At 42.4% G+C, this 12,251-nt stretch overlaps 1 long non-coding RNA gene across 1 annotated transcript in view; it reads right to left on the reverse strand.

Annotated features, from left to right (window-relative positions):
• Window positions 1–2,906: 2,906 nt before the first annotated feature.
• LOC142873290 (uncharacterized) overlaps window positions 2,907–12,251 on the reverse strand; it is a 61,674-nt gene continuing 52,329 nt past the window's right edge. The window contains exon 4 of the long non-coding RNA XR_012921335.1: window positions 2,907–3,487. This is a non-coding gene — a long non-coding RNA (uncharacterized LOC142873290). The remainder of the gene's footprint in view (window positions 3,488–12,251) is intronic.

A 12,251-nucleotide genomic window follows, 5' to 3' on the forward strand; every position in this document is an offset into this window, starting at 1 on the left:
CTCTCCTGTTTGATCCCATCCTTAATTACTCCCTGGTAATGATATTGTCACAGAACTCAGCCCACTGAATAAATTAAAATCACTAACCATGACTCCCAGCAGTAACAGAGAGCAAAGGAAGCCAAGTTTCCTGCCCTTTGGCTTCCCAGCTAAGTCAGAGAGGAAAATAAATGCTCTGAAAATCCCCAGAGAATGTTGTTGACACATCAGCTCTCATTCTTCCTGAAGCTACTTCCTTCATACAATTCAATTACAAAAGTCCTTCCTAGGTAGTCATTCCATGAATGGGACGAGGCTGAAGAAGAATAGACCCATGGGTATGTTATTAGATGGATGGAAAAAGAAAAGGAGTAAATGAATAACAGGAGAAATCAAACTGCAAACTGCATTTCGTGACAGGAACGAAATTGCTTCTGCTCCAGGCAGGCAAACAGATCTCCTCACTGGAGAGAGGAGGGAGCGCCCTGCAGAAGGCCAAACATCAGTCTCGGCCCCAGGGATCATGACAATGTGGGTAGGAGGTGGGGAGAGGAGTGATGCCCCCTTTGAAGGTCTAAGAAGAAAAGTAGGCAGTGATTCTAGAACATCACCAAGAAAACGTGCTAAGGCAGCTCTGGGGAAGATTCTGGTTCCTTCTGCATTTCTCAGCCTGATCCATGGCAGTTATTGAAAACCCCCAACCTCCTGTCTCAGCTGGTCAGCCTTCGAGCAAATTCTCACTCTGCCTTGCTGGACGCTGAGAGCCCTTTCCCAGGTGTCCCGGCGAGTGAGTGGTCTGGACCTCTGGAGTCACACTGCCACCTCTCTCTGAGCTTGCCCCTTTTCCCCCACACTGCTGTCTCTCCACCCTACCCGGCAGCACAGCCCTTCCCAGGCCCGGGCTTCTGCCTGGCTTCCTGACTTGCACTCAGATGTCCACTCTCGCTGGAGCGTTGCCCTGAACTTCAGCCTCCTTGGCAAGGGCACTGACAGCCCATCTGGCCCTCAGCCACCATCCTGTTCCTCTCAGCAACCGGCCAGAGTCCCGTCTCAAGCCGGATGGTCCTCCCCGCTCCCTGCCCTGTGCCGCCTCCTCTTCCTGACCCCACTGAATATTTCCATTACCCAGTGTTCAGTTTTACCCCTGCTGTCACCTCCCTGCACTAGGTAGGGACCCCTGGATGTCTGCACCCCTTAGATCAAGCCCACACTCAACACAAACAAATACCAACTCAGACCACTTTAAACAAAGAAGTACGTGTATTCACCTACCTAGCAAGAAGTCCAGAGACAGGAAGATGCCAGGGTTGGTTAATCCCATGGTTCACAGAGGTCATTAAGGACCCAGGGTCTTTCACCTTTCTGCTCTGCCATGCCTCTCACGTGGCCTCCTCTGCCCACAAGCTGGGTACCATGGCTCTAAACCATCCCAGTGGCTTGAGTCGGCTCCCACAGGCTCCTGAGAGCCAGTTGGTAAATATTCAGGAATTTTGCCCGTTGTCAAGTTATTGGTAGATGGACATTGGCCATAGCACGAGAAATAGGACAAACGCTACAAATCAGGGCTTTTTGTTTTTGGACAAGCAGGTTAGCAAGGTAGTGCTGCAGCACATCCTCATCCGATAACATCTAGAGACAGAAAGTCTCTCTTTCTCAAATACGTCTTCTTTAAGAGCAGAGAAACTTTTTCTGGAAGCTGCACAGAAGATCCTCCGCCCCCATCCCCACCTCCCCTTCCCTGGCCTGATTGTGTCACATGCCCATGTTTTAACCAAAGATTGGTGAATGGTTAGGATGATGACCATTCCCCTGAAGTATATGGGTACCTGATACCCCAAAATCAGGGTCCTCTGAGCTAGAAATAAAGTGGGAGATGGTCTTTGGGTGAGAAATCAGTGGAGTCTGTCTCGCATGCACGCGCGTGTGTACACAAACACACACACACATCCGCCAGCCTATTCGCCAGCTTCTTTCTGTCCTGGCCCACCGTGGAGGTTCCCGCGGGTTTACAGGGCACGTGGGTTAGGACAGCTGAGCTGTCTGCAAGACCACCTCGCCAGAACAGTATAAGATGACAACACAAATTGCTCAGAGGCAAATTTTTCCAGGTTCGAGGCCTACCTTTACCCAAGTAGCTCAAAATAGCTAGCTTCTTTTAAGCACCACTATCAAATGAATAAAAACTGTCTTGTGTTTTCATGTGATAATACTTTTTCTATGAAGAAATTCATATTAAAAAAAAAAAGAAAGAAAGAAATGTTAGCCAGGAAGAGAATTACATTAATTTTTATGTGTTGACATGCTATTTAAGTTGACTTAAATATATACAAGACTAGATCTCATTAAGCAGTTTAACTCAAAATTAATTTTTTTTCATTCAGGTTTAATCTAATCCTGTTTGGGTTTTTTTCCCCCTCTGATTTGATTAGACTATCTATTGTAATGCACCTGAATCTTTTTTTGGAGACAGCTCCTTCAACGGCTTGTCTGAGGCCGCACAACCTTTCAGGGTATTCTGAAGTGTCAGACTCCATGCCATCTGTCTTCACTGGCTTTTACTGCTCCCAGGAAGAGACCTCAAGACTACTCTCTGACAATTTCCAGAAAGTGTCTAAATTGCACTCTTTTGCATCCTATTCAGCTTCTTGAGCCTTTTTCCTTTCTTTAATAAAAATAGAGAGCTTCTGACCACATATGCTTATGTACGTGCCACAAAGAGTTAGGCTTAAATAGATAAAACTTTTATACAGGCCTCTGGAGGGTATAAAAAGAAGTATAGCCTTGAGCTTCCAAGAGCTGACAATCTGTTGGGAGAGACACATACGAGAAGTGAATAAGCAGTATAAGTAAAAAAAAAAAAAAATGTATAGCCATTTGGGAAAAGGAGAAATCATTCCTGGATGGGTTAGAAATTTTGTTTTCTTTATTAATGTGTTCTACTATTTTCTTTTTGTTATGAAAATTTTCAAACATACAAAAAATGTTGAAAGGGTAGTACAAGGAACAGCATGTTCCCATCAGTTAGATTTAACACCTATTAATAATCTGCCATATTACCTATCTAAACATTTTGCTACTCATTTTAAGGAAGTTGCAGTCATTGTGTAAGAATGTTAGCCCTAATACTTCAGTTGTGTACCTTTTTAAAAGGGACATTTGCCTAAATAGCACAATATGTTTATCATCTCTAAGAAATTTATTCTCTAGTATCATCTGAAATCTAGTCAATGGCTTGGAGTGGTGGCTCATGCCTATAATCCCAGCACTTTGGGAGGCTAAGTCAAGAGGATTGCTTCAGGCCAGGAGTTCAAGAAAAGCCTGGGCAACATAGCGAGACCTTGTCTCTATAAAAATTTTAAAAATTAGCCAGGCCTGGTGGTGCACCTGTAGTCCCAGCTATTCATGAGGCTGAGGCAGGAGGATGGCTTGAACCTAGGCATCCAAGATTGCAGTGAGCTGTGATCACACCATTGCTCTCCAGCCTGGGTGACAAAGCAAGATTCCATCTCTAAAAAAAAATAAAATAAAATAAAATAAACTCTAGTCAACATTAAAGTTTTTCTAGTTGTTCCAAGAATATAAATATTATAGCTAGATGTTGCATACCACGTCCATACATTGCATTTGGTAGCTATGTCTCTTTAGCTTATTTTAATCTAGAAGAGTTTTTTTACTTTTTCTTTTTAATGGTATTGACCTTTGAAGACACCAGACCAGTACCTGGTCCCAAATTCTGAATTTTTCTGATTGTTATCTCAAGGTGTTGTTTAACCTTGACCCTATTCAAATAAAGGCCTGATTAGATTCAGGTAGAATCACTGTCCTGACAGGAAGTAGACGGCACCCTCGATGGGCTTAACTGAGGAAGTTAAATAAATCCAGGGACTATTTTCAGATGTGCGGGCAGGCACAGAGGACAAGAGGAGATGAAGCACTTTGGGACTCCTGCCCCTAGGCCTGCCCCAGCCTGAGCTGAGCCATGCTACCACAGCACTGCAGAAGCTGCAGCTTTGGAAGAGGGCTCCCCAGCAGGAGCTGTGGGTGTAACAGAATACAGGCACATCCCCAAAGTGCACCCAGGCAGGCAGGGAGGTGGTGGGAAACCAATAATGCAACATCTCTCTCCTCCACCTTCCAGATTGCTGTCGGCACCCTCTACGTTGGCCAGCTCTAATCAGAAGGCAAACTCAAGGGAGCCTGGACTACACAGTTTGCAGAGGGAAATCTCCAAGGGTGCAGGGAAGGATGGAGAAAGGCACCGAATGGATTTATAGGAGCAGACGGAGAATAACAAATGCACAGCTTAAATATTTTTGCCTAGAATGCCTCAAAGACCATGCTGTGAATTTCATCACATCACATCAGGAGAAACAGAATGTTAGGTTGTCTCACCCATTAACAGAGCTCGATTTGACCATTCAGTTAACGTGATGACAGCCACATCTCACCACTGAGATGTAAGGGTGTGTTTTCTCTTTTGCAATCAGCAAATGATCCAAGGGGAGACACCTCGGCACCAGGGGGAGGGGGATCTCCTTTTGTCCCAACAACTTTTCACATAATTCTAATTTTCTCATTCCGTATTTGTTCAAGCCATGTGAACTTCTATCTACTAAAAATAGTTAACTATCAACTATTTCATAGGATTCAAATTAAAATATTTATTACCTAGCACTCTTTGGGGAAGATATCTTTTCTCAACAGGGAAAAAAAACTACAATTCCTCCTAAAAAGATGGGGTTAATACTGACTTCTTTTCCTTTGTACACCAATTACCAAGGAAAAAGTCACTGCCAAATGACTGTTGAGCTGTTTCTGCTACTATTACAAGTGCTAACTCTTCTTCTCTTCTCCTTCTGCCTCCTCCTCCTCCTTCTCTCTCTCCCTCACTATTTTTTCTTTTTAATGCCTAAATTGTCCCAAATTTAGTCAGCAGGAGCTCTTTCAAACTAACTCCTTGATAGGTCCCTATAAGTCTTAGAGGACTTTCTTTCTTTCTAGAAGAAAGGAGGGCCTAGGCTCATCTAGGCTAAGTTATGTTTCTCTGCCCCAGACCTTCATCCAAAGAACCTTAACTCATTTTAGTGGAAAATGATATTTAGAAACCAATATTTGTGCACTAGCTGTTCTCATTGCTACTAAGGGGTTGGTGCTTCTAGGCTCTTACAGTAGACAGAGCCTGTGCATATATACATACACACAGAGCTTGAAATCAGGAGTTCACACAGACATTTCTAATTCAAGTTCAGGAATTAGTGTTGAGGAACAAGAATATGAGCTGAGCTTGGGAAGTATGTACAGTATCTTTTTTAAAACTAATTTTTTGTAATATAATCACATTTACAAAGAAAAACAAAACTAAAAAATAAGAAAAGAGAATAAATTTACCAATAATCTCACCTTTTTATTTTTAATCTTTTTATATAGTCCTTGGTGGTTAGGATTTTAATAGGTAGAGAGATGAAGAGGGAGATTCCAAAGAGGAGAGTGCAGGTCCTAAAGTAGATTTAACACCTGAAACAGAAAGATTATATAGAGACACTTCTCTTTTTTAGACCTCTGTTCCACCCTCCTTTCTGGGTGCATAGCCTTTTCACTATCTCTGCCTATCAAAATCATATTCATCCTTCAAAATGCATCTCAAAAGATTTAACTGATCCTCACAGCCAGGTATAACCTTGTCCTACCTACAGTGTGTTTCCATGAATCTGTTATCACTTTTCACTTAATACCTTTTAGAGATATGTGTGTACCTGCATTATCTCCCTAACTAGTTCCCAGCTAGTTAGAGTCAGGAACTGCATCTGACTGTACATAATCTCAAAGCTCTTAGCTCAGTAGTTCACATATAAGAAGTGTTTAGTAAATATTTACTACAAGGAATTCAACTGTGAAGATTCCCAAAACAAGTCTCTCCAGTTTGCACTATATTGTATAGACCTTCTTTAACTATTCTTCTCCCAGATTGGAGAAAACATTCCCTTTGCCTGACTTTCACCCTAGTTATTTACTTTTGAAAACTATGGCTTATGTTATTTCTAATTGTGAATGTATTCTTAAGGTTACTTATTACAGTTTTTTCAGCTGCCTAGCAATGCTTCAATTTACTTGTAAGGCTCCTTCTAATTTTCAAATAACAATTTTAAATACCTTTAAATAGAATATATTAGTTTTAAAACATGTCAGTAGATTGAGCGGTATAAACAATGCGCTAATGCTTTACAGAGAAGGTGATTGAATTGCCTTCTTTATAGGCTGCAAAGCAAAAGACAACCTGCTGGCATTGCTTAAACTCACCATGATGGAGGCAGATGGATACATTATTATAAAGAGACCTGGAGGTCCTCTTTCAGCTCTCAGATTTTAATTGAGCCATATAAATTTACACAGTCCCACCTGTCTTGTGACTAAACTAAATTAGTTTGAATCTAAACCTCATTATCAGCAAATAGTAATTTCAGTAGTACTTGACAATACAGAAATCTGTTCGCCTCCATTTTCTTATCTATAAGATGAGACAGTTGAATTGATTAATCTCTGTAGTTATGAAGAACTATAACTCCATTAATCTTTTTGGAGTCTATTATTGCTCAGGTACATGCTTTCTATGATATTGATTAGAATAATTTTTTGGCTCCTAAATCTTCCTAATAGCTGATAGATTTTCTAAAGAACAAATTTAGCTTTATTGAATTCCTTTAGATTCCCAACAGAAGTATTATAATTGGCAAAAAGGAAAAGGGACAGACAGACATGGAAAAACTATTAGACATGAGTTCAAATCTCACCTCTGCTACTCACAAGCTATGAGTAGCAGACCATGAGTAGCAGACCAAGCTATATGACCTTGGACAATTTAGTCACCCTTAGCACAATAGACTGAATGTTCATGTGCCCCAAAATATATATGCTGAAACCTAATCTCCAATGTGATGATATTTAGAGGGTGTCCCTGTGAGAGGTGATTAGATCATGACAGTGGAACCCTTGTGAATGGGATTAATGCTCTTATAAAAGGGACCCCAGGGAGCTCCCTCATCTCTTCCATCATGTGAGAACTCAAAGAGAAGATAACTATCAGAGAACCAGGAAGCAAGCCCTCCCCAGACAATGACTTTGCTGGTGCCTTGATCTTGGATTTCCTAGCCTCTGGAACTTGAGAAATAAATTTCTGTTGTTTATAAGCCACCCAGTCTATGGTATTTTATTATAGCAGCATGAGTGGACTAAGACACTTGGTATTTCCATCTAAAATTAAATAATGATTCCTATCTCATGGTATTTGTATGAGGATTAAATTAGATAACATAGATGACAGCCCCTGGCATATCACCAAACTGTAGATGAAAAATGTTCATTGGCATGCCCTTTAGTATAGTTTTGGTGGAAACAGGCAGTTGGAAATCCCAGGTCAGATTGCCCATTGTGCTAATTAAGGTTTTTGGTTGTCAGCAAAAACCTGTAAGGAGGTCAGGGGAGAAGTAGACCAAGGAGTAAGGAAACTGATGCTAGAAATTCTATTTGAAGGAGATGAAGTCCTTTTGACTGACTAATTAATTTGATGCTTCCTGTCAGAAATACATCAGAACATTTTCACACCACTATGTACCACTGGGTCTTATATAGTCTAATATAGTGCATCCTGGAGCTTATTATAAGACAAAGTTACCCCCCCAAAAAATAAAAAAAACTCCTCATAAAGACCACAGCATGGACCAGGACAGTACCACAAGCCCATGAGGAAGTATCACTGGGATCTGGTACCCAGGCACCCGGTTTCTAGTTCAGCTTTGCTATGAAAAATCAAGGTCACCATGGAATCTTTACTAATCTCTCTAGTCTATCTGTTGTCTTTGGGTGATGGTATTTGCGGTGATTTTTATTTTCCTTTATACATTTGACTACATGTTCCGGAATTCTGACAGTGAGCATAATATTACTTTTATAATGAGAGAAAAATTAATGTTGTTAAATATTTTTAAATGAATTAACTAAACAGGACATTCAAATAAGAATAAACAACAAACATTATAAGAATTTTCTCTGGGTGAATGGTTATATGTTACTGAATTTTTATGTTTCCTGACTAAATTTTGCAATATATCACAATCATGTGCCTAATTACAGCAATATGTCAAGCCTCAGGTTTGCTGATTCTAGGTTTGAGGTCACCATCTTTAGTTATTGTTTCCACATCAGGATTTACAAAAGCAAATTGTTTGTTCCATAATATTATTATCATTTCTATGTAATGATCTAGCCCAGATTCTATAATACGTGAACCTTCCTGGTTCTGGCTAGATGTTGGATGAAAAGGTAATGATTCCTGCAGAGTAATTACAGCATCTATATGGGGTGGTTATGAGTATCAAATGAGTTAAAATTTATAAAGCATTTTAAATAGGTGCTTGGCACAAGGCAGGAGTGAAACGAATGCTGGCTATCATTGTCATTATGACTGCTGTTAGCATTGTCATTATTATTATTATTATTATTCAGGAAGCAGCATTTAAGCGTGATCATTTCTTGCTAGCAAGTAGAGAGGGGGGGGAAGGGAGATACGGAGGGGAAGCAAAGATAGAAAAGGCATTTCTAATTTTCTATTTCTGTAACAGAGAAAATGGCTTGAAAAGGGTAAAAATGTTTTCTGTCTCTTCAAAACCCCCTTTTACCCTTTTTGAGAACTAAAACCTATGTCCCTGTCAGGGGGGGCCAGGTAGTGTCCTTTGTTCTTTGTGCCACAGGAGATGGCTCAGGACGTTGCTACTTTGAGACAAGTCTGCCAACCTTATCATTTGCCAGCAAATTAATACACTCCTCTTTCCTTCTCCTCAAACCACTGTCCTCGTTCTTCTGATGTGGCCTTGGGGACAAGTGCTAAACTTTTGGTAACAGAATTTGGCGTCCCAAATACAAAGAAACCTCTGGGATCAACATGCATTACAGATTTACAATCAATAGAAAACAGACGACTCTTCTTCCCTGTCACCTCTCTTTCACTCTGTCTCTCTGCCCCGACTCCCCCACCCCCAGCCTCCCTGTGTCATATTTCAGGAAAGGAAAGGAAAGAATGGTCAAAGAGAAGAGAGGAGAAGGAAAAGGAAAAGCCATGGAAATAGAACAGAGGGGAACAGGAGGAGTGGAGGAGGGAGGAAGGTGATCACAGGGACAAGGAGGGGAGTATTGGATACAACTGCCATCCTACCATACACCTCCCATAAATTAGCATTGTGAATGTCAAACCTTAAAGCTCATTATGAGGCCTCCCTCTTTAGGGTGGAGTTGAGAAGGGTAGAAGGGTATGGTGTGCCAAAACAAACTCCTGCTTCCTCATTCTGCTCAAGGTCAGCTTTGACACACACTCATCAGATATGCATGAGAACCAGCTGCAGACCTGACTGCCTCTGTGAAAACCAGTATTTAGGTATTGATATTAGCATCTTGTGCGGGTGTGAGCTCAGAATGGTGCATTTTCTCCTCTCAGGAGCCCTCTACATCCATTTGATTTCTGTGATGTATGCTGGCAGGCTTTGGCTCAATGTTAATGATTCTGTTCCTTGTGAATTCCTGCGAGATTTTATTCCTTTTGGTTTCCAGGGGTTGTGTGCCACAGCGATTTCAGCCCAGTAACACTTCTGCTGTGATAAAAAGAAACTATGGGGAAAGCCTGCTGTTTATGCTCTGCCTGACGCTATCTAACATAATTACTAGCACTTGCTTCCAGAGAATGCAAAGGATAGGTTCTGTCTCCAGGGCCCTGGCCATGAGATTTTACTAGCTAATAAACTGAGAACCCTAAGCCCTGTGCTAAGCACACATATATTCTACCTGGAAAAGGCCCTTTCTGGCTAGAGCCAAGTGGACTAGCCATGTCTGGACAGACAAAAATATTGTAATTAGCAACCTAGCTCTCACTTCTTAACAATTTCATGACAGACCATCAGCTGATAAGCAACATTACTGTTAGATGTACTTCACCAGCATTTTTATTAATGCTAAGGTAGATAGTGAGGGATTCCCAGTCTCCTAGAGATGAAAGTGAGCACGTTGCTTTCGTATAATTGCCCCACCTAATCCTCTCCATACCAGGGGGAGGAGGGCCAATCAGAACTCAGCACACCAGATGCAAAAGAATGCAGAGGACTCTCTAGCCCACAGGCCAAGCAGCATAGGTACCATACAGTCTGGAAACAGACTAGAACAACCTGTATAGGTAGTAATGCAACTACCAATGGTCCAATCAAAGTGGTTCCATGGTGACATCTGAGCCACCAGGAGGTCCCAATCCGGGCACTATAAAACAAGAAGCAGACCACAACCGACCTCTCTTTGCCCTTCCTTTGGCTCTTTTCCTGCTGCGACAGTGGGTCCAGTCGTCATCTGTGGCATATGTACCGTGCTCTGTAAACCTATATGTTGCCCTTGCCCTATAATCCTATCCTTCCCTCTTCAATAAACCTCATTTCTATGCTTGCCTAACTTCAGCGTGTCTGCTCATTCTTCGGCATGAGCACACGAAGACCTTTCAAACTGTAATCTGACACTATAATTTCAATTATGTTTTGAACTACAGTTTGTTTGCTTCCTCAGCCACTCCCTTGTCCCCCCCATTGAAGGAAGAAGCTTGAATTAATAATGAAATTGTTAAAAATGTCTACATTACTAAGAAAAACCAGATTTTAGACACTATGACTTACACTGGCCCAGAAACTTAATTTTTCATCTTCCTGACCGCAAAGAAATAACAAAAGTATCCCCTTTGCTTTTGTGTCCTCCACTGGGGCCCAGATTTTATCTGTGTCACTGATACTCTGGATGTAGGACCTCTGAGTGCCTTGGGCCACACGGAGGCTCAAGAAAACTTCAGGCTGGGACACCGAACCCTGATTCCTGATCCGGCCTTTGAAAGCGCCCCAGAGAATATCACGATATAATGAAGGGAGGAGCAGAAAAAAAGTTCTCAAATCAAAATGAATATTAATCTATTTTATTTCAATGCCTTTTAGCACTTTGTGGAGAAAAATGAAGATTTTGTTACAAAATATCAAAAAGCAAGTGATTCTCTAACCTCTCTTGTTTTTGTTGCCAACTTCCTGCTGACCTACTTTTCAATAGCCCCCAAAAGAGGTGGCCTCCCTACCTCTCCTGCTTCCTGTCCCCTCTGCCCCCTCTGGCTCTTGTGCCTTTCACAGGCTCCTCTCTCTGCACCTGCTTGTCTATGGGGGCCTCGATGACCTCTTCATCCCTCTCCCTGATGACGAGAGCCCACCCCTGTGACTTCCCCATGTATCTGCAGAAGGAAGACACCCAAAGCTCCATCTGTGACCTCCCAACGACTTTCCAGCCACCTACTTGTGAGGCGACCACTTGTCCCCTCTGCTGGGACACCTCAATGCAGGCCTGCTGCTCCAGCTTAACTATCACTAGTGCCCACCTTTACTCTCAGGAGGGCTCAGACAACCAGACCTTTTATTATGTAGTCACCCCTCCTTAAGAGCAGGATTTCCCCCTGAATATTTACTTGACCCAACATTTCCTCATTTACCTATTTCTTTTTCCAAAACACTGGCATTCCTGTTTCTGTCAGCGGTTCTGACGCTTTTCCACTTGTCCGAGGTTAGAAGCGATGGAAGCCTGTTGACTCCCTGAGGGGTCCTCATCTCATCTTGGCCACGCAGAATGGCAGCAAGGGCCAAGGTCTGAGGAACGGGACGCAACTCCTGACTGCATCAGATGCCACCTCTGAGCCTCCTTCACCTCCTATCTCTGCCTCAGTGTTGTCATTTGTTAAACAAGGAGAATGATACATTCCTGACAGGTAGCTGAAGGAAGAAATGAGGCAGCTTTTGAGGGGCCACCAGGCATTGTGCCTACCACAACAAATCTGACTGCTTTTTACTCACATATTCATTCAACACATTTACTAAAAGCCTACTATATGCCACGCACTGTCGTAGGTCCTAGGGACATATCCATGAGCAAGACAGTCAAAAATATCTGCCATCCTAGTGGGGAAATTGGACAATGAGCACACACAGAGATCCTACATCAGGTAGTCGTAAGGGCTATGAGGAAAAAGCCAGGCAGGGTGAGGGGGCCAGGAAGGGCCCAGGTGGAGAAGGGCTGCTAGTTTTTAAGGGGTGGCTGAGGAAGCTGTCGCTAAGAAGATGACATTTGAGCAGAGACCTAAAGGAGAAAGGAGGGGGTGGTGGCAGTGGAGGTGGCAAGAAGTAGACACCCTCCCTTGGAGGAGTCTCTCAGGTTTCTCACCA

This window comes from Microcebus murinus, chromosome 10 (genome assembly GCF_040939455.1).
Source record: "Microcebus murinus isolate Inina chromosome 10, M.murinus_Inina_mat1.0, whole genome shotgun sequence".
Lineage (NCBI taxonomy): Eukaryota > Metazoa > Chordata > Mammalia > Primates > Cheirogaleidae > Microcebus > Microcebus murinus.